This window comes from Cygnus olor, chromosome 11, assembly GCF_009769625.2.
Source record: "Cygnus olor isolate bCygOlo1 chromosome 11, bCygOlo1.pri.v2, whole genome shotgun sequence".
In the NCBI taxonomy this organism is placed as follows: Eukaryota; Metazoa; Chordata; class Aves; order Anseriformes; family Anatidae; genus Cygnus; species Cygnus olor.
The window spans coordinates 8,660,279-8,682,168 of NC_049179.1; the positions used below are offsets into that span (position 1 = coordinate 8,660,279).

General features: G+C 40.4%; 1 protein-coding gene and 1 long non-coding RNA gene across 2 annotated transcripts in view; one reads left to right on the forward strand and one right to left on the reverse strand.

Annotated features, from left to right (window-relative positions):
* PEAK1 (pseudopodium enriched atypical kinase 1) overlaps positions 1 to 21,890 on the reverse strand; it is a 117,910-nt gene that overhangs the window by 69,793 nt on the left and 26,227 nt on the right. The window contains 2 exon segments of the mRNA XM_040570640.1: positions 19,964 to 20,039; positions 20,714 to 20,787. The gene's annotated coding sequence lies outside the window, so the exon portion shown is untranslated.
* On the forward strand, positions 8,562 to 20,655 carry LOC121076369. Its single transcript, XR_005823482.1, has 2 exons — positions 8,562 to 8,690; positions 20,325 to 20,655. It is a non-coding gene; the product is annotated as an uncharacterized LOC121076369 (long non-coding RNA).

The window sequence follows — 21,890 nt, forward strand, 5'->3', positions numbered from 1 at the left end:
AAATCCATGTATTTTTTTCCAATAACAGCATAAAAATCAGAAGAACTGCTCTTGAAAAGTATTCTGAAATCTCTCAGGAGGATTAATGAAATATCCACACACTGTGTGCATGTGTGGATCAGCTAGGAGGAGATTTTTATTAAAATATTTAACATTACTTCTCTCAGTACCTACTTTGCTGGCTTATTAAAAATTCTGGTGAAAGTAAGAACACTGAAGAAAAACAAAGTTTAGGAGAACAAACTGACAACTTCTCTTCCCATTCCTCATCTTTTGTATTTGAGAAAACATCGCTGGGATGAAAACTCACTTAGAAAACCCCTTCTCACGCCACCTTTGATCTTTGCAGAATATGTACATTTATAAAAGCTAGAAACAGCAGCGAAAACAGCAAAAGCAATTTAAAAAACTTCTGCGCATAGCCTTCTTTCAGGGCATCATGAATATATTTAAGCAAAAACGCAAAGGAAAGAATGCTTGGGACCATACAAATGAAATTACATCCTGCAGCAAATATTTTCTTGCCCTTGAACATAGTGCTGATTCCTGGGCACCAGTTCACCAAAGAAACTCTGGTGATCCTGTGCGTCCCTTGAACCAGAGCATGGGCAACCGAGAACCTCACCAGTGTTTAGGACGTGACGAAATGCGAGGAGAGGAAGCTGGTATACAGTTTGACTGACCACAGTCAAACAGGTGTTATCAGAGCATTCACTAGTTCATTATAATATCCCTACAAAAATTCTGGTAGATGGTGATCCAAGGATCAGTAACAATTCATACGGAGGGGAAAAAACTAAAAGCAAAAAAAAAAAAAAAAAAAAGCCAACAGAAACCTTTCTTTGATACTGGACTGCAAGTAGCACATGATTTTCTGCTACACTGGGAAGTGGAGGGGGAAAAAAAAAGGGAACAATGCACTTCTAGGAATCGCCTTGATGGCTCTGTCAGAACAGATTCCTGGTGTTCAAGTCTTATCTGCTCATTAACAAAAACCTGAGAGAGATTTGAAAGTGGGGATATCAAGCAGAAGTGCGTAAGCCATCCAGAAGAAGCCGCATTGCCACGTTCATCCAGAAGAAATGAAACCTTCAACAAAAAGAACAGGAAAGCTGCAGAGCTGCTGCACTGAAGTCTTTAAGGATCATCAGAAAGGACCCTCCAACACCCTGTTTTCCTTTTCGTTAAAACAGAAAACAGCTTATAAGAATTTCAAGAAATGAAGGCAGATTACTGACAATTTCCTGATGGAAGGTGGCTGAGACTCCTCTGCACAGAGATGATATGATGCACCATCGAGCCATTTCCCTGGGCTCCCAAAGGCACCGTTTCCCAGGTCACTTGCTCCAAAGGACCCTCCTTGGTGTGGGCTGCCACAGGAGCCCAGAAGACTGAGTCGGCTTTAACACAGACATGGCTGGGGCCTGGAAGGGCCACATGCCCGGCAGCGGGCTGGTGGCAGCTCAAGGAGCGCTGGCAGCAGCGGGGACACTGCTGGAAAATTCCAGCGCAGTCTGCACCGAGCTCTGCCCACAGCCACGGCCAGACAAAGGAAACGCGCTCCAGCAGGAAGCGACAAAAACAGCTTAGCCCCATTTTCAAATCGGAGTCAGCAATGCAATCTTTACTTAAATGTTAAGCCACATACACGGGCCATTAGTCAAAATTCCTTTTCTTTTTAATAGCTTTACCAGCTTTGACATTTTGTAACATTATTATTCTAACTCCGATCTGTTCCAGAATTCACAGTGATCTTTAGAAAAATTGTTTTGAAAATGCCATGCTAAAGCATCTTCTGTATTTTACTGTAATTTGTCAAAGTTTTACTTAAAAGCAGGTAGTAAGATGAATGAAAGTGACCGAAAAAATTGAGTACTTACAAGAAAATAAATAATGCTTAAACTCTGACAACAGACAATCCACACCTTTTGACTTCTCAGAGAAGTATCACCCGACCTTACAGTGAGAAAGGCAATAACGTCATATATAAATCTCAAGCAACAAAGTCATTGGTCAGAAGAGGCAGAACGCACATTGTTCTGAAATACTACATTAAAACACATTCTAGGTATTTAGTTTCTCAGTAGCTTTGGCAATTTTTCCATTGATGCTTAACATTTGTGGTGGTCGTTTTCACCCTGGACAACTTCTTTAGCTAACTGAGCCGTGCTGCTTTGCCTCCGTGGCCTGCACCGGCCTGTCCAGGTGCTCCTGCCCAGCAGCAATTCTTACTTTTGATCCAGCATTCCTCCCTCCTTGCTTTTACCATTTCCTCCTTTCTGTGTATTCCCAAATGAACTCTTTCTTAGGCATGGGTTTGCAGCTATGCATGGTATCGAGCGACTCCCTTCTCATACAAGTTGCCTCATCAACACACGTGTGCAACTCTTAGATTAAGCTTGATACTGAGCTTGGATACCTTTGTTTTCAGAGAAAATGCACTGTACCATGTAGGAGCATGACGTGATGCTGCAGCTGAACTGTATTGTTAGTCTAATGACAAGCTAGAACACAAGCACTGCTTGCTGTGCATTGTCTGCTGGCCTTGGCAGTTTCCGTATTGCACAGTACGACTTGTTTCCAGCTTGCAGCTGGTTTGTACAGCTCCAGCAGTGTGGTTGCCAAAAACACTTAAAGCCCAACCTGTGTCTAGCGAGAGAGAGTTTTAAGAGATTATTTTCCTTTTTGTGCCTTTTTTTTTTTTTTTTTTTTTTTGGAAAGATGGAGATGCTGCAGATCATAATCCCAAATTTTCCTTTTGTATTCAATTTGTATGCTGTAGGGTATTTATTAAACTGTTGCTTTCAACCACTGCAGTACTGTGTTGTGCAAGGTGAAGTAATGAGAAGACAGGGCATGTCTCAAGCAAGACAATTTCAGATAACTTTGGGTAAAAAAACATGGAATACTTCCTGATATTTTATTGTCATTTAAATGCTCCTCTAGAAAATGGTTTTATTAAATGCTAATTCAGAATAAAACTCCAAAAGACAAATTCAGGGAGAGAGTAGATGATTGTCATGGAAAAGTGATCCATCTGTGCATGATAAATTATTAACTTAGAGTATTAACAGAATGCAATAGACCTCATCTAAAAAGGAATGATGCAATTTAGCTGATGAGATTTAAAATAACAGAGGCAACAACTGCAAATTAAGCAAAGCTGCCAACGATCAGAAGGATCATAAATATCACAAGGAAAGCCCTAGAGAGGACAAAATGGTTTAAAACATGACAGCAGCCCTAGCACATCAGACCAGAAGTCCAGCTTGTCCATTACGCTGCTCCTGGCAGCGGCCCAGTGTGTAAGGACACATCCAGCAACACTTTCTCCAAACCCTCAACTCCAGCAATAAGCAAACTGGAAACTTCCTGAATATTCCTGAATACAGATGGTGTCTTTGAACTTGATAGTCATGCATGGAATTTTCCTTCATAAATTTATCCAATTACCTTTTGAACTCATTCAAAATTTAGTATCCACAACATCCCATGGAAGGACATTCCACAGCCTAACAGCTCTGTCTGAAGTACCTTATTGTGTGTGCTTTGAGCTGCCAGATTTTTGTTGCAGAAAAAAAGACAAACCAACCAACCAACCAAAAAAAAAAACAGATAAAAACTCAACTCTTTTCTATCACCTCTATTTACTTTTTCCTAAGCCATTATGATTTTTGATTTCTATTACACGCCCCCCTCAACCTATCCTGCAGTTAGAAGTGTCCTGATTTCTGTAATCATTCTCCAAGAGAGTGGCCGCTCCCAAACCTTCACCTATCTGCTCTACATTCCTCTTTGGCATTCTTTTCAAGTTAGATTACATAGATACTCAGATGCTTGTGCAAAGAGGGTGAAAGAATTTTAGAGCAGGGAGAACAGAGTGACGTTTAAAGGTGGAGAAAATTTTCAGAGGGGAAAAACAAAGAAAATAGATGAAGGTTCACTTACTACATTTTTGCAAGCATCAGAACTGTTTGAGGAAGTACTCTTAAAAAAAAAGATTTATAGTAAGAAAGAGCCCCTTAAGATCTGTAGTAGAAATCCATTTATTTTTCTCTGCTTTCATAATGTTTTACAGAGCCCAGACAATTTATTGGGTGCTGTTCCTCCCTCCAATAAGCATTTCACTGCATTTTGTAACCTTCTACGCTATCTATAAATAGAGAACCACGCTAGAGGCAGTACACTAATGAGACACTTCGTACTATGACTGCATTTATATTTGGGAAGGAAAGAAAAGAAATAATGGCAATAAATCGAATGGTAAACAAATGGACAGTGGGTGGTGACAAAGGAGGATGAAGAATGATTGCCAGCAGTCTTTGAGTTAAAAGTTGCAAGTATAATACTTGGAACTTTTTTTATTTTCCAGTCTTGAGAAGCAACTGGGATCTTTATCATCCACTTCCAAAAGCACAAACCATTCGCTAAGCATCTGAGAACACGCTTTGCTCTCATGCCGGCCAGCCTTCCAGAGCCTCCCCGCAAATGCGGGCTGCGCTCAGGTCGCTGATGCCCGCACAGGAACACGAGGCAGAGACCTGTAGCAGTCAAGGCTGCGGGTCTCAGCTCAGCACCACCTGACAGTATGCCAGTGGAACAGGAGGAAACTGCCTGTTGCAGGTGCTCTTTACTAATACTGCATTTAAATGAACTGCAGCTGAGGTCAGGGAAGGTCAAGACAAGTACAATCCCCTTAGGGTAAATGTCTTATCAGGAAAACACTTCAAAATATACCCACGGCAGGCTCTGCGCGCACACACTCAGAATTTTCCTCTTTTGTAAGTTTCTATGCAAGGTCAAGTTTGAGTGCAAGAGCCTTGGTATTTCCATAGACTGATATTGCTCATCTGCTGCTACAAACTGTCTTCTATTAAGTTTTTAGAGAAACTACTCGCTTCTGACCTCCAGCACCTCAAACACCAAAGAGTCTACGAAAAAAGCCACAGGATACACACGTATACACACGCTGTATTCCATGATTCCCCCTGATAGCAGGCTGTAGGCTATAGGAGGCCACACACAACTTTTAGGGTATATTTCTTCAGATCAAAAATGTGATAATCAATTCTTTAAGTTGAACAAAAAGAGGTTGGCTTGCATTATTTAGTAACTACCTACCTGCAGCTGTCATTCATTAGAATATTGAAATTCCTGTAGCCTGCCAAGCATCTACATTACCAGCTCTTACATTCGTTTTCTCGCGCTGTTGTCTATATGCAGTTATTCAACCTTAACTTCTCCAAGCCAGCCCAACCATTTTTTTTTCCCTTTAAGTTGCAGCAAATGTATTTCAGATTTTCCCAAGAGTAAGAGAGAGGAAATAAAAGAAAAGATTTCCCAGAGCTACCATATCACAGCTGAGGTTTCCTGCTTAGGAATTCAATTTATAATTGAATTTTGGTGGCTGCACAATTTTTGATGTTTTGATAAAAAATTTGCCCTTCCAAATGGCAAAATTACGAAGTTTTGAAAATCTCCATTTCCACATTCTCATTAGACTATATGAGGTGATGATAAAATTTAGTATTTACCAAACATATTTCAGGACTCTTGGAACTAGACAAGAAGTACTTGCCCTATGACAAAGCAGAGCAGAACCAGAGGAAACACTTGTTTTTTCACATGACTGTACCTAAAAACATGCACATAAATGAGAGAAAACACACCGATATTTACATACTATGTAATACACTTCTGATATATATATGTTTTCAACATGTGACTTCACAAATGTAATACTGCTATAAACAGCTACAGTACATTAGCAGTCAGTGGAAATAAAATGAGCGTATTATGCTGGTGCTCTGCAAAGTTTGCAGTGGGGAATTCTTCCCATCTCTCTGCTGCCCACTCTGCATAAATGCATCAAAATCTGAGCTGCTGCTCTGCCATGATCTTCTGGCTATTATTCTCTCAAATCCCATCTGCAGGTTGTTTTTAAATGAATTGAACTGGTTAAAATCCTCTCTTTTTTTCTTTTAACCTAGGGTAAATTCAGATAGTCCAGGTCTAACTGATGGGAATTTATTTTTACCATTTAAAATATCAATGTATTTGTTTGGCTCCAGCTTAACAGCTCTGACTGGTTTCATGCAGACTCATTTCACTTCAGCTTTTTCAGATAAATGCATTAGTTTGCTGGGTGCTGAGAAGTGTGGCTGAAAGAGTAATTTCCATTATCTTCTTTTAGGCTCAGACCCATTTCCACATAGAATTTGGAGCACTATACAGAATTTACAGAGAGGAAAGAAAGCACATACCATTGTGAAAATAACTACTACAGATTTGTTTATCTTTACTTGTTTACTAAGATAATCGTAAATCCTCTCTCTCTTTGTAACTTAACAAATTTGGATGTGATTTTCATTATGTAAAGGAAGCAAACTGATTATTCCTCTGCCTTTGGGGAAGACAGTATGCAGAGTTAAAAATCTGTGTATGCACAAACTGAAGTTCTTTTTTCTCTGTATGTACAAGAAAACACTGAATAAAAGCATCATACTTGTCAGCATTTTCCTCCACACCAGAGGGCTGAAAGGGAACTTGACCTGGATAGGATAGCTTCCTGCATCTTTTGTTTCGAAAATGATGACAGACCACTTAGTTTTGTGCAGACAGACACATATACTCAAACTGAGCATTCAGAAAAAGCTGTTTAATGCATGCTGACTACATGCTGAATACATGCTGACTACAGTTTGAGAATCTCTCTTGTTGGAAACCAACAGACTAAAAAACAATGGAAAATTTGTTGGCCGTAACAGAGCTTGCAAGTAATAAAGTTTAATATGGCTTGGATCTCTGTTTACAGAAGAAAGGCAGAAGACAAAACTCATGAAAGCTAATGCTACCATGACAGGCTCCCACAGAAAAATACAGCTCTCAGGAGCACAGTGACAAAGCTACCTAACCAAAGGTGCTGTACTTTGTCTTCATTGCCAATTGTGAATTCTTACTTATGATCACGTTTGAGAAGCTTGAACTAATGGCTTATGCTTCACTGTAAAAATCAATTCCAAAAAGCATCAAGAACATGCATTAGGGTCCTTCCCTCTTTTAGCCAAAAGTCCTCAAGCTATTGTTTTCTACACTACTAATGCATGGAGACCACTCCTGCAGCACATAATAGTCAAAGATGTAAATACAACGGAAAGACGTAATGAATATTTGTGGGTTTTGTTTGTTTGTTCAAATTGGGTTTTTAAACCTGAATCAATTTGCAGACCTGGTTTACCACATGTCCTGGATACCACCTGCTGCCCAGCAGTTTGGGCACAGGCCATTTCAGCCACCAGTGCCCTGGAATACCCAAATGCCAAACAGCCCTGCCACATGGGTGGAGTGGGCACGGTCCCCAGCTGCTCTGGAGCTGTCATGGTTTCCTCTCACAGCAGTAGACAGCTCCCATGAGGAGATTCCTTTCTCTCTCATGCTAACAAAGCTTACTGAACAGTGGATTGCATTATCTGGCATGCAGAATGCAGGCAAAAGAAATTCTGTAAAAAACACTGCTGCTACTTCTATCCTGTTACTGAACAAAAATTCAGATTGAGCATCCTTGTTTTGGGTTTCACTGGTTATCTGGAACTTGAAGAGTCCTCTGACATAAAAATATATATCTTACCCTGCCTTCTTGCTTCAGAAAAGAAGACTGCAACCTTAATGGGGTTCTTCCTTAGCATAGTATATGAATACCTTCCTCCTAATTCTTACCATTAGTTATGATATCAAAATCACCTAATGACAGTAACTTTAGGACCACTAATGGAGTCTTAGCTTTGATCCAGTGTTACGGGTGGCATAATACAGAAGTCAGCCTTTGCAACAAAAGATGTATGGTTAGATAGCTTACACATACACAGTGTTAATGGTATAAGCAGCACACCTTACCTGTGTTGCCTGTATTGAGCGTTAAGTTGCACAGCACAGTTACAGATGAAAGACTGGGAATTCACTTGTTTCCCTGCCTTTGCCATCAGCCTTGTAGTTCTGCTTCCTCTTCTGTGCTCAGCAGCTCACTCATGCAGCAGACAGCTCTCCACTTTTGCCAGGTTCATTTTCTGCCTAGTTAGTGAGTTAAATGAGCTGACAAAGCTCCGAGGTGCTAGCACCAACATGGGTGGGGAGGAAGGGAAAGGGCAGAGTGCTCAGGAACTTCCTTAGCAGCAGCAAGCTGCTAGGTTGGATTATGTCCTTGCAGATAACTTCACTTTGAAAATACTTCTGAAGTTGCCACATCTTATCTTAACCCTATCACTATTATCTGCAAGCCATACAGTTGTTAACTGTGAGGTTGCAACTTTGTCACTGGCATTAGAGAAAACTGAAACATAACTGGAAAAAAATGAAAATGTGAATATTTGAAGTATAAGGAATCCGACTCCTCTTCCTCACTTGCCCTAACAGACCCAAAGCTGAGGCACGGAGCAATACACTCAAGAACATGACCACTAAAAACCTGGTGGTAGGGTTCAGCTGGCTGGCCACAGTACACAGGGTCTGCACAATGTTCAGCTGCTGACTGACGCACCGATACTTCAAGTGTTGACTCCTACAGGGCTCCTGAAAAAGGCTGCAACCTTCTACTCTACTGGCTTTCAGGAATTGCATCGGAAAACCTCATTTCAGTGAAGTAAACTTCAGCTATCAAGAAGTTTGCCTAAGCCTCATCAGCATCGCCGGTACGGGTACGCTTTGTTTACTCAAGAATACCTTATTGCTTTAATTTAACTAAGTAAGGAACTGGCCTGGGCTAAATCAACACAAGGATTTCAAATAAACTCAAGAATATGCACTAAGAAGTGTCAATCATTTTTAATTAAACCTGCACATGCACTTCTTTGTTGGATTTACCTAACTCTTATTTTTAGGCAAAACGTTAGTTTCTAGGCTGTGCCTCTGTTATTATTTGTTCAGCAGAAGAACAAACTTATGCAACTCCTACCTTTTCTCCCCACAGGAGCTCATTGCTCCCGCGCCAGCCTAGCCACCAAGACAACAGTGCTTCAGGCTGGCTGTTGGTCATTTTTGGCAGGGTTTTCCTTCTCCAGGTGAATCACTTCCCTGACTTGGTTTATCACATGGCTGCACAAACACATGTGCTGGCACAACGCAGGTGGCAGTGCAGAAGTGGAAATGAAGGACCAGCAAGAAAGGGAAGTAGGGCCTTACCCAGCTGCAGTGCCACCATATATGCAATCCTAGCTGGAATTTGCTTTGTTCTCACACAAGATAAACTAAAGAAACCTTAAAAGACGGGAAAGTGATGAAAAATCAGTAATGAGGGAGGGGTATGACAATCAAGACTAGGAAGCAGACTCAGACTGAAGGTACTGAACCAACTAAATACTGAGGTGATCACTTTTAAGCACCCCACAACTCACACAAGTCCTAAATTCCAGAGAAAGGTTGAACACATTTCACCTCACAAATGCAAACATACTCTCTGATATCAAATTCTCCAGAACAGTGCCATTTATAGTCACCCAGACTAATGACTTACCACTCAGTGTGGCTTTTCTATAGTTAAATAGTTAAATTCCAAGTTTGGCCACATTAATCTCCCAAATGCATGAAGAGAAAACTCCCTTTTGTGAATAATGCCATTGCTGAACCTCTGAAGAAATATCAACAAAGTGAAATATAAGAGTTTAAGAAAATGCTTTAATTTAGAACTACAAGTGTTTTTGGAAGAGGGAGGTTGGTGGAATTCAGTATTTCATTTCTGCTTTGGTGTTTCTGAGTATGTTCTCAAGGATGCCAAAGTGCCTGCTTGATTAGTTACAGAAGAGCTAAGCAGCATCCTGGCAGCTGCTGCAGCAAGCAACAAACTTGTCACTTGATGCCATTACACATCAGCGGGTGTCAAGTTCTGTGAACGGAAGGGTTTTCCAAGTTTCCAACCACTGCCACAGTCCACCGGGCAGGATGATGGCAATAGCTAGATGCCTGCAAGCCAAGCTGTAAGAAAACCCTTCTTAATCCTCGAAAGCAAGTTCTGAATGTCATGTTGGCTTGGAAGGCTAAAATTTTCATTTCCGTTCCTCCTTCTGAGATGGTCTACATGGCTAGGTGCCACAGAGATTTGCATGCTGATAGATAACAGATCTGTCTGGTTTTGGAGGCTTACCTAATGGTCTAGCAAGAAATCTAGGCACAAGTCCTTTACAGTCTCATCTGAAGCTCATTAAAGTTAAAAACTACTCCAATGAGACATGTTGTTGACATCGTCAAAATCTTATAGAAGTTTTGCATAAAAGTTACAACGTCTGAAATTCCCAATGATAAATACGGCTGACAAGGAAAACCAGAGAACAACCTATGAAACTGCCCCACAGCTGTTAGGTACCTACCGCAACTTTGCGGCCATTAAGCAGCATTTGTTTTCCTAGGATTCCATCATTAAATGTCAAAGTGGTCAAAATGAGGAATAGCTAAAATAAAGACTGATGTCCATTTTACAGTAAGCATTATTGTGCTATGATAACTGAGAGAATTCCTGTTTCAAACTGGAATAAGAAGGTTGGAATATACTCTCACATTCAGTCAAAAGAAGTTAGTTATAACTGATTCCACTAAACTTTTTTATTTTTTTTTTTGATTACACAGTCACAGTTAAACCTTCTGCAATTTTGGTGGCCTCTGAACAGACCATTTATACATAATTTTTGTCCCTGTCAGTTCCCTCTAGCCAGTGCAGGCAGACTGCAAGTCTTGTGTCCCAGCCAATGTTCTATTATAATTATTCCACTGTTTCACTTGGCATTTAATAAAAATGCCTTTATATATTGTCATCTCTTTCTTCTATCCATCATTACACTGTTGACTTCCAAAGTAATATGTGCATTTTTGTCTTGTGATGTGCTTAGCATGCCACAAATGTTATGAGTAGTGAATAGCAACATTTAAAAATAATAAACATTTAATACAAACATTAGTTGAGCACAACTTCTAAACTGTGTTGTTAGACATACTGGGTATGAACTACAGAATTTTATATTAACACTAAGCTTTGATGACTAAACAGGTTCTTTTATCCCAGCAAACAGAAACTACAATGAACATAGGAGCTGATTACACACTAGGAACTACAGTTATTCTTTTACCTAATCCACAGGATTTCAGCAGTTATAAGCGTACAGTGGCTGAAGCTCCCATTTATGACTCACACTACAGTTTTTCCTCTCCTATTGTTTTGCAAATTCTCTACTTAATTTAAAGTACATTTCAACTCAAAACTTCCAGCCTCAGTGAAAACTTGACAATAACATACTCCAAATGAGTGATGTTTCACAGGTGTGTCTTCACAACATTTTCAGGCAATCTAGATCTGGGCTGGTATGGTCCTACCCTCGTCGCTGCTTCTGAGTTTGTGCCCCCATCTGTGTGTGCAACCAGATGTTGGCACCAGCCCTCCCGAAGGCAGCTCAGGGAGCTGAGCAGGCTGGAGACCAAGCAAGAGCTGATGCAAGAAGACAGAGGGAGAGAGCATGTAGCGGTGGGGTAGGAGCAATACAGGACATGGCACACAACGGAACTCTAGCAATCCAGATTTAGATGGGTTTAAATGGAGATACATTGTCAGGAGTCGCTCATCATCCTGCATGAGCCACACCTGAAAGGGAATTGGCATTCTGAGGCATGGGTTTTAAGGCACTGATTTATTATCATAAAGCATATTTTAAATCTGCATATAAGCAGAGAAGTTGTCCTACATATACTAGTGATATGAGTACATCATGAAGACCTATTTCAACAAAATTTCATGAAGTGCCAATTTAAACTTCTGGGCTTATGAGTTCAGTCAGAATAATGCCTGCTTTCTCTGCCTTAAGGCTAGCAATTATGCTTTTGAAATGCATTTGGATAATACCTGGGATGCTACAGCAGCCATACTGAAACCTGGAACTCTCTTTTGCTTCGTTGCTTTGCTTTGCTTAACAGCCAGTTTTTGTATGGTAAATCAGTGATAGGAACGACAATTTATGGATAAAGATATGCTAAATAAAACTGTACTGCTTGTACAGGAGCACACTTTGGCACATACCAGAGTTATAATCAAAATCTCACGTCTGTAAGAACAGCATGAAGGCAGCAAGACAAGATTCAAACTACTTCCCATTGGTAACTTTTCACACAGGGTACTCCAGGGCAGAGCCCATTAAACAAACATCTCCCAAAATAAATGCACAAAATGGCAAAACCTTTAACATCATCACACTCCCATACAAACTATTTCTATCAGCCTATCATTCTCTTCCAGATGGGGAAATTCCCACTCAGTCAGCAATAAAAAATGCATTCAGTTATCAGTTTACCTACTAATGAGTAGCTTTTAGCATATAGTGCCGATTCAGAGTCAGGTCTGGAACATGAGAGAATACTCCTTAATAATTTAGAAGACTCATTAATCTTACCGCAGAAGATAAGCAAACAGCATTTGGTATCTACTCTTATTTCCAAACCAAATCAAGGTACAGCATTTCAGAAGCCTTTAGGATATATCAGGTGATAAATATTTGCAAAATGTTCTTCTGTGGAATAACTTGTTAGCAGAAAAATTATTCATCTCAGAAAGCCTGTATTATTAGAGACTAAACATCAGGAACCTTAGGAAACTTGCACTCTTGAAAATTATACCACAAGGTTTGAAAATTATTCAGCGGAGCAGATGCTAAAAATCTTTACAATCTGGTATGTTAAATAGACAATACGTAGGTCTATTCTGGCTGTGCACAGTACAAAATATAAGCATTCTACACAGGTTAAGTATGCCCAGAGACAGAACTCACATTTGGCATCAAATACTCAGTTTGATATCACAATGCAGAGAAGCAGGCAAGAAGAAAAGGTAGCATATAGACTTGTGCTGGGAATAGACACAAAAGTGAAAAAACAGGTTGCCTCAAGTTCTGTACTTGGCCACAAGGATGATCCTTGTTCCTACCAGATATTAGTTACAACTGGCAACACAACAATTGACATAAGTATTTTTGGAAAAGGAAAGTTATACAACAACTGGGTATAATCCCTTGTCACTCCCCCATCCCCAATTATGGCCAGAACCACAGCGCTTATCTAAAAACAAACACCACCAAGAAAGGAGAACCCAAACATAATTTGCTTTGTTTCCTTGGTGTCTCCTGCTATGAACTACCTTAATGCTCTAGAATCACAGCATTACAAAATGGTTGGGGCTGGAAGGGACCTTTAAAGATGATCTAGTGCAGCCTAGAATTGCTTTTACCTCTGTGCAAACCACCGCCAGTAATGAGGACTAGCCTACTAAGAGAATTACCTGCTTAGATCTCTACTCATATCTGATCCCTTACTTGTTTGTAGAACAATGATATTCTTTCTTCTGTTTTGAAGTCCTCCTAAATGAGATAATCTCCATGCAGAAGCAGCTGGATGGAGCACCCACAAGTACTCTGGGGAAGAAGGGAGGTCCCATGTATTCCTGCTGCCTTCATCAGGCAGGGCTGTGAACAGCAGCTAGGGAGCTGTAGGTGCTCCACCGCATTTCTTGCTCCATTTAGATTAATATGTGCTCCAAGTTCCCATGGGTCTTAGAAAGCAATTTTTTTCCACATGCTGTATATAGAATCACAGAATATCCTGAGTTGGAAGGGACCAACAAAGATCATCGAGTACAGCTCCTGGCTCCACAGGACCACCCAAAAAATCAAACCACGTGTCCAAGAGCATTGTCTAAACCCTTCTTGAACTCCAGCAGGCTCAGTCCTCTGGGTGCAGAACCTTGCCCTAACCCCCAGCCTGACCCTCCCCTGTCCCAGCTCCATGCCGTTCCCTCGGGTCCTGTCACTGTCCCCAGAGAGCAGAGCTCAGCGCCCGCCCCTCCACTCCCCTAGTGAGGGAGCTGCAGGCCGCCGCGAGGCCTCCCTTCGGCCTGCTCTGCTCTGGGCTGAACAAACCAAGGGACCTCACTCAGCTGCTCCTCACAAATCTTGCCCTCCAGACCCTTTGGCATCCTTGTAGCCCTCCTTTGGATGTTCTCTAATAGTTTATATAAAGGACTAAACCAACTGTACTTTCTCTTCATTATCTACAAAACTAGTAACATCTCCCTTCAACAACTGAATCAATAGGCAGAATTACTTCACTATGTAGGATAAAAATACTTAAGCAGATGTGCTTTAGAGCCTGTGCCTGTTATATTCCTACAGAAAAGGAGGACACAGAACACCATTTTAGTGTAGATTGTTCTGAAATGGCAGTAATTAAAGAACATGCAATTTCCTTAATTACAAGTCCCTTCTTTATAAAATACCCCCTTTAAACAAATCAGTTTATATTACAAGCAGTGAAGCATAGCACAATGCTGCCTTTTCAAAGATAAATGTATCTGACACTTGTTCTTTCCTGAAGTTACCACACTAATATTTACCTTTCACATCAGGCTTATAAACAGCTTGTCATAACACAACCAGTATTTGACTGATCAGGCTATTCGAAAACATTTTGGGGCCACAAGTATGTGTAGGAGAATGTTGCTTAAAGATTATAGAACAGAATAAACGTGAAATAAAACAAGGAAAGGACAATTATGAATTACTTAAAAATAGTTCATACTTTCTATTCCTGTATAAGCTTATCAAAAGAATATTGATGGTGGGGGTTTTGTGTTTGTGTTTGGTTTGCTTGTTTTTGTTTGGTCTTTTTTGATTTTGTTTTTTAAAAGGGCTTTGCAAAGTCATTACCCAATTTCTAAACCAGCTTTTTAAAACTTCCACCAATCAAAACATTTGTCAGCATAATGGTGGAAGAAAACCCGGGGGACCCAGTCAGCTTCCTTTTCTCTTTTACAAGACAGCACGCTAACAGAAGTGAGGAAGAGCTTGCATAGACTTAGTGCAGCTTTCCAGAAAGGCATGGGTTTAAAGCAAGGTAATTCAATTACATATACAACCAAACTGCACCTTTCCTATCTCCACTGGTGCTCTTTTCAAACTCTTAGAAGAAAAGGATTGGAATTGCTACTTGGCCTTTTAAAGCATATACTTGAATACTGTAACGTCTATGGAAACCAGCATAGCCAAGAAACAGCAGCTCTGTAACACGCATTGCTACTCCTTAACACAGCAGAAAAATCAAATGCTGTAGTGCCAAAATACATTGCAGCATGTATGTGTGTAAATGTCTTAATCCTTACACGCAGTGTATCAAAATAAAACAAAAATTTCCCAAGAAATTGAAAATATAATGACAGCATCTTTACATTATACTAACAGTATATGGTACCTTCCTGTTACCAGCTGGTTTTGTTTGCTTGGTTGTGCTTTTAACCAACTTTTGCACTGCATGTTCTGTTCAAACAGGACAAGAGGATTAATGAGTACGTAGTGTCTTCTCAAATCTTCGTTTCCAACTAGAGTACATCCACTTAAACCTAACTAATGGAGTCTTTGTCAGGGAGTGTAGAGATACAACAAGGGGTAATGGTTTAAAACTAAATAAAAAAAAAAGTAGATTTAGATAAGATATAAGGAAGAAATTCTTTACTATGAGGGTGGTGAGGTACTGGAACAGGCTGCACAGAGAAGCTGTGGATGCTCCTTCCCTGGAAGTGTTTAAGGCCAGGCTAGATGGGGCTTTGGGCAGCCGGGTGTGGTGGGTGGTGTCTCTGCCCATGGCAGGGGGTTGGAATTAGATGGGCTTTGAGGTCCCTTCCAACCCAAACCATTCTGTGAGACTAAATTCAGACCAACTAAATTGCAAACAACTGAGCCGCTTCCCACAGCATTCTCCTCAAGAAACTGGCTGCTCATGGCTTGGACTGGTGTACACTTCGTTGGGTTAAAAACTGGCTGGATAGCCAGGCCCAAAGAGTTGTGGTGAATGGAGCCACATCCAGTTGGAGGCCGGTTACTAGTGGAGTCCCCCAGGGCTCAGTGCTGGGGCCAGTCCTCTTTAATATCTTTATCGATGACCTGGACGAGGGGATCGAGTGCACCCTCAGTAAGTTTGCAGATGACACCAAGTTAGGTGCATGTGTCGATCTGCTCGAGGGTAGGAAGGCTCTGCAGGAGGATCTGGATGGGCTGGACCGATGGGCTGAGGCCAACTGTATGAGGTTCAACAAGGCCAAGTGCCAGGTCCTGCACCTGGGGCACAACAACCCCAAGCAGAGCTACAGGCTGGGAGATGAGTGGTTGGAAAGCTGCCTGGCAGAGAAGGACCTGGGAGTATTGGTTGACAGTCGGCTGAATATGAGCCAGCAGTGTGCTCAGGTGGCCAAGAAGGCCGACAGCATCCTGGCTTATATAAGAAACAGTGTGGCCAGCGGGGCTAGGGAAGTGATTGTCCCCCTGTACTTGGCTCTGGTGAGGCCGCACCTCGAGTACTGCGTTCAGTTTTGGGCCCCTCACTACACGAAGGACACGGAGGTGCTCGAGCGAGTCCAGAGAAGGGCGACGAAGCTGGTGAGGGGTCTGGAGAACAAGTCTTACCAGGAGTGGCTGAGGGAGCTGGGATTGTTCAGCCTGGAGAAGAGAAGACTCTGGGGCGACCTTATCGCACTCTACAGGTACCTTAAAGGAGGCTGTAGCAAGGTGGGGATTGGTCTGTTCTCCCACGTGCCTGGTGAAAGGACGAGGGGGAATGGGCTAAAGTTGCACCAAGGGAGGTTTAGGTTGGATATTAGGAAGAACTTCTTTACTGAAAGGGTTGTGGTTGTTAGGCATTGGAATGGGCTGCCCAGGGAAGTGGTGGAGTCACCATCCCTGGAGGTCTTCAAAAGACATTTAGATGCAGAGCTTAGTGATATGGTTTAGTGGAGGACTTGTTAGTATTAGGTCAGAGGTTGGACTAGGTGATCTTGGAGGTCTCTTCCAACCTAGATGATTCTGTGAGAGTCAAGATTTTGCTAGGTCTCATTCTCTGGGGTCTAATACAAACCTGTATCACATAATAGTACCTTTTCCTATTACTTCCACTATTCTGTAAGGATACATTTCCATGTCATACAAAAATAAACCAATAAAAATTGTGGGAACACACAAAAAGTCAACGATAAGGATAGTAACTAATATAGTTACTAAGTATAGAGATGTTCATTTTCTATAACTCAATATATACTGAATCAAGAATGTAGAGGTACCAACTTTGGAAATAGGAAGAAAAAGATTCCAGTGTAAAACATTTTATTCCTACTACCCTAAACCAGACAACTATAAAAGGTGATAATCCAGTAGGAAGCAACAGGCCAGTATATCCCAAATAATCAAACTCCTCAAAACATGAAATACAAACTTTCATGCAGCAACTACAAAACTATATTCTATTGACATTTATAATACAGCCTAACTCAAGAGACATAGCTGGCAACTAAAAGACATCTGCTCCTTCAATAAACCCTGGATCAACTTCTCAGATATTTTAGCAAAACCCTGATTTAAACTTGCTAAGTACACACAAACATCACTGGGTTTTCCAGAAAGGATGGCATGATTTTCCTCAGTTCCTGTATTCAGTTCTGCTCAGTTATAGCCATTCTCTCTCCTGAAATAGTAGAAATCTGAAAGTAATAATCGAATGTGGAAAACAGATCTCTTCATAGGAACTTCAGAAATCAAATGCTGAGATTTTACCAAGATTTTACATTATTTTTGTTTACTGCTCTCTTAAAACACTTTGCTGTGTCTACAAGAAACCAAGGCATTTCCTAACCTTGCTTTCAGGGATTTCTTTTCCCAATGAGCATCTAGCATTCTCATGTCAGTTGCTTCTGCAAACTATTAAGCAGTGGTTCCTTCCAGAGATGGCATTAAATTAACCACTCTATGAAAAACACTTGCAAGGCTGCTCTGCAGTTGCTCTGAGCCACAACATCACTGAGCCCTGCCAGCTGGCACCCCTGACCAGAGGGGCATTTTCCCCTGGGTGCACGCTCCCTGCTTCCCACTGGGTCCTTCCATTCTCACAGCGGGATTAGACCAGTGAAACAGGCTGAGGGTCAGACCTGGGCTAGCGAAACTCATTTTTCTGTTGAGTATACAATACGTGGCAATGGAAAAAGTCTGCTGAAAGCTAGCTTGCATCCCCCTACAGCTCTTCATTTCATATGGTTTGAAAGCTTGCTTATACTGAAGGAACCATTCGGATACCCAGTGCTAAGGAACAGTAACTTCAGCCCTCCCTTCCAGGGAAGCTATGTCTCCCCATGACAGAAACACAAAGTGAATCCTTGTTTCATTTAAAGTAGAGTCATAAAAATGAAGCACAAATACTAATTTTTCTCTAAAAGCAAACAGACCTGTGGCTAGTTCTTAAACCTTCTGACTTTTCAATGTCATTTTGATTAGGATTGTTTTAAATTTATTTTGATTGAAATACAGCCCAGTTGGCAGTGGTTGAGATTCTTTTCTTTGACAGTCCATAGCTATTTCATTAAGAGTGCTGGATATCCTGCACAGAGTTCAGGAAGGAAGAGCAGCAGGCCAGTTCAACATGAAATTCTGTTCATTTAGATTTTATTTTTCCCTAAGATTGACAGCACATCTCTTCTTCATACTATCATAAGTAAAAAAATGAAGACACCACTGGTAGCTTTATTGGAAATTGATTTGCTGAATAAAGACTTGCATGCAAACCATTTCAAGGAAGATTTTCACATGCAACGCCTGGCATGCCAAAGAAATGTTCATGTACAGCTGAATTTGGACCATAGTGATGTTTTTTTTCCCCCCTTTCTTTCAGCAGCTGTACTTAGGTATCTCCTTTATGAAAGGCCACATCCACACAACTGCCTGCGTGAAATAAAAAATCTCATTTATAAGCTGGATGTTCTGAAACAGTTTTAGCCAGTATAAACATGAGCATAGACACAGGAGATGCAAGTCTCAGCAGTCTCTCAAGAACTGGATATGCCTCCATTTTTAGTAGATTGGTTTAAAACAGTTAGGAAAAGCAGCTTGTCAGAAAGGTGATTAAAGGGACCTTAAAGATTTATCTGGATATATATTCAGTTCACACAATACTTTCATCTCAACATGCAAACATTTTTTCCGCACAAAAATTCTTTTTCTACTATTCCTAAGTACCAGAATTTTTGAAAACCATTGTCTCCAAGGAGAGCATTATGATCAGCTTTCCCGTTCAAAACAGAAATTCCTATCTTCTCTAGCAGCTCCAAAGTAACTAAACCATCCTGAGCTTTCTAGTGTACCTACCTGCCAAAAGAAACACACACACTTTTAAAGGAGGAACAGTAAAAAACCAAGAAGTATTATTTAATGGCAATGAAGTTTGAGTGGGTGAAAAACATTCTTGCTTTTCTTGGAATGACAATTCTCAAAATGCTCTTTTTAATTAGGCTACTCAGACAAGCTGTGTTTATCCATTTATTTTCTTCCACAGATTGTTATCTTTAAAGATCTGTCATCTAGATTCTAGCAAGTTAGAGATGATCTTTGTTAACACTTCAAAGATTTGTATTTGAGCAAGTCATAATTACATCATGAGTATGCTATCCCGAATTTTCCAGATCAGTATTTCCTAAAATTTTTATTTACGTCCAAGTCTCAGTCCACAGTAATTTATTTTTGCACATTCCCATCACAAAACTTCTCATTTAAAATCGTACAGACAACACTGACCTAGGCACTTCCTACCACACAATAATGGGTCATATATGCCAGCTCTTTTGTGCTATAATTAACAAATACATATACCATATATACTTACATGGAAGAGTGCACAAGTATGTACCAGAGTATCTAACATTTCACCTTCCTGGCTTGCATATGTCACAAGGGATTTGTGCAGTTATGAACCTCATTTTTCAAATATAGCACTCTCCTCATCTCAGCCACTAAAAGTTTTGGAACAGCTTTCCCATTCATAATGGCTCAGAACATTTTGTCTACAGACTATGCCCGCAATGCACAGTGTCACAGGTCAGGTATTTCAAAGGCTACTAACATGCTGCTGTGTAACTTACAAAGGTCACGGTGCTTTCAGCTGTCCTCTGGGAACTGCCAGGTTAAGAATGCCAGAAAGCCACTCTTCCAATCAAACTGCAGTAGAAAATAGGGTTCAGCATGTACATTTATTGTCCTTGAAAGTCACAGCACAGAAGTTAACTTGCAAAGCGTATGCAGAACACAGCAAATGAGTCATCCCCAAATGGAAGACTTCCACACTTTCTTATAGACAGGTGAGAAACATTATGTACAAGATACTTTTTTTCAATGGGTCTTCAGACCAGCATTTAAATGCTATATTTCAATAGATATTTCCTTCGTTAACTTACTGACAATCTCTATTTTCATTTCCTTTTTTTTTTTTTCCTCTTGAAACAGGGGAAGGCCTTGGGAACTTCCCATGGTTCTTAAGTAATCTATAGCAATGAAGCTACTTATCCCTAGTATTACTGGTTTATAACTCATTCCTCCAGAGTTATTTTTCCTCCCCTGACGAAAAACTGACATAGCATCAAAATTCTAATTCTACACTTCTTCCAGCAAGAAGAGAAAATGATGTGTAAGATACCGGATCTTTTATACTGGAATTTTGTATGGTACTTTATAACATAGTTTATGGTACAGAACCTTACAAAACCTTGATGTTTTCTACTTTTTCATCTGATGTGCAGCTATTGTATACAGCAATAAAGGCATTAAGTATATACCATCTTTGTGTTAAGTTCTGCATTTAAAACATAATGTATAGCATAAGCTACTGCACATACCAGAGGCTTTCTATCTGTAGACACACACAGATTCATCTTTGCACCGCTACTCCCCTCCTCTCTTGAAGAAAGCACTGAAATCAGATAGGAAATGCTCTGAGACTCAATTGTCGAGGACAGTTTTACAGTACCATTGCTTAATCACTCAATCTTTCTATTTTGTTAATCATGTAGCTGAAGAAAAATGATCTGATAGTAACTGTGCATCCCTTTTAATTAGTCCCTGGAAAGAAATGCCAGGAGCCAAGAATGTCCAAATCTTCTGAATAAGCGGAAAAAACTGCACAAAGAATATAAACATTGTCAGTTTATATACACCAACACTTTCTTTTTTGACCATGAATCCCTGTTCTGTTTCCCAAGAAAAAAAAATGAAGTTTTACAGAACGTTGCTTACATGAATATGAATATCAGTGCCTGAGCTAACAAAATCCTTCTAACCCAGCTTCCCCTTCCAAGCTTTAGCATATTAATCTCTTTTCCTTTTAGCTGCTCCAGGTCTTGCATAACAATGCCACTTCCTGAATTCAAATCTCTACCAATAAACCTTAAGGCTGATTAATACTTTATTAAGCTCTGTGAATATTCCCTTAAGCAGGGCATCCTTTTAAAACTGGGATGTGCTGTCACAATTCAGCATCATTTTCTTAGCACTTCCAGAGTAAGGAGCAGAAGCATTACTGCAATCAACAACCTACATATCTTCCTGAAACAAGGAACCACTACCATTTCAACAGGAGACTTAACAAGCTACCAATGTTCTGTTTAAATTCTCAGCGCTCCATACAGTAACCATCTATTTCTCTGTTATGTATTTGGGCAGGCTCATAGGGAAATCCTGTACAGGTACCTGGAAAGGTAAAAAGCACAATTACTGTCCTCTGCCTTTCTGTACAGCATGAAACCACAGGCCTTTCCTAAGAATGTTTTTTGAATCATCAGTGATTAAACCTTGACACAAGTGGTTATTCTAGTAAAATATGAAAATAAAAAAAGGCATGTGAGCTCAGTTTTGATGTGCATGCTAGGTAGTTCCTTTTGTTACTGGTATTTCTAGTGAGGGTGAAGCTAAAAATAAATGTATAATTACCACGTTTGAGCTCCTACTTGAGCTTGATACTCCTACAGAATTTGGAGTATCTGTGTGTTAGATATTATCTACTGTGTGCTACCTGAA